The 1,459-nt window shown below is 50.4% G+C and overlaps 1 pseudogene; it reads right to left on the reverse strand.

Annotated features, from left to right (window-relative positions):
- Positions 1-214: 214 nt before the first annotated feature.
- On the reverse strand, positions 215-867 carry LOC102881228 (annotated as a pseudogene).
- Between the last annotated feature and the right edge of the window lie 592 nt (positions 868-1,459).

The following is a 1,459-nucleotide window of genomic DNA, read 5'->3' on the forward strand; positions in this document are numbered from 1 at the left end:
GTCTGAGAGGGGACCTGGGTGGATGTCTGGGATCACCAATGTTTTATTTTTTGACCTAAGATGCAGTTGCAGAAGCATTTGATGGATAGGTGTGCACTTGTGCTTGTGCATTTCTGGTATGTGTGATATATTTCAATAACAAAGTAGGGTTTTTTTTTTTTTTTTTAGAATTTTATGGTTTTATTAACACAAATACAATATGCATACGAGCTGTCTATTTATTTTCTTTGCTGCGCAGCTTGGCATCGGAATTGGTGACTCCGACCACCAGCTGGGCTGCTCTTTCCACAGTGGCTTTGCGGTTCTCTGAGGAGACGCTGTGAGCAGTCTTAACACAGTAAGATTCATCGCACAGCAGCAGCCCTTCAAGCTCCTTGACACTGAACCAGGAACATCCGAAAGCCACTGGGCAGCATGTGTTTGTCTTCTTGTTACTCCCATAACCAATGCTGGGCGTCGGGATCTGGTCCTTGAATCTTCTGTGCACCCTGTTGTCGGTGCCCCTGGGTTTCCGCCAGTTATGCTTAATTTTGATGTTTGGGTCTGGACTGCTGCTGGATGAACTTCCTGGGCTTCTTTTAGACGATCTTGGGCTTCACAAGGGGTCTGAGGGCAGCTGTGATGTTGAATAGGAGATGGCTGCCACCTCTGTAGGCAGCGCCAAGGAGGAGACAGCAAAGAGTCTGTAAAGGCCTTTTCTGTTTAAAACAATTCAGCCTGTGACTATACACGCTGTCATCTGCTGGAGACAGTATGGCAGGCATGGACCCAAGCAGCTGAGCTGTCTGCAGGCCTGGGTGCCTGTCCCCATGGGAAGGAAGCTCAAGGGTTCCCAGGCCCAACAGCCCACTCCCCATCTAAACCAAAAGCCAGGTCAGCCCCTTGGAATACTGGGAAGGAAAGCGGGAGAGCCCAGGCCTGGAGGTGTGGGGAGGGGTCAGGGCTGAGGACACAGAAAAGGAAAGAGGCACCAACCAAGAAGGCTCCAGGGTGATAGAGAGAAGAATCAGAGGCTAGAAGATACCCTATGATTTGGCTGCATATAACCAGTGCACTGTCCACTACCCCATGCCCAGCGCCCAGGGACAGCTCTCGAGAGCATTCCCTTCCTGGTGAGGAAATATCTATCAGATTTGGTCTTATACTCTCCCTAAAGGTGAATAAATTCTACCTGGGCACATTCAAGCCAACACCCAATTCCATAATATTCTCTCTCACTTTCCCAGCAGGCTTCACACGCTACTGGGGCTGCTTTCCTAAAAACTGGAAGTGATCCTGTGACAAGAGAACTTTCCTTCTAGCTTGGCCTGCGGGGTCTTTTCAGTGCTGCAGCGCCTCCCTGTGGCCATCGAGGACACTATGGCTCGGGTAGTTGCAAGGATTTCCTTGGTTGCCTGCCCACAGCTTGCATCTGGTCCTGGTAGGGCCCCCTAAGCATCTCTGGGCTTCTGCTCCCAGA

The sequence above is a fragment of the Pteropus alecto genome, unplaced genomic scaffold (assembly GCF_000325575.1).
Source record: "Pteropus alecto unplaced genomic scaffold, ASM32557v1 scaffold3, whole genome shotgun sequence".
Lineage (NCBI taxonomy): Eukaryota > Metazoa > Chordata > Mammalia > Chiroptera > Pteropodidae > Pteropus > Pteropus alecto.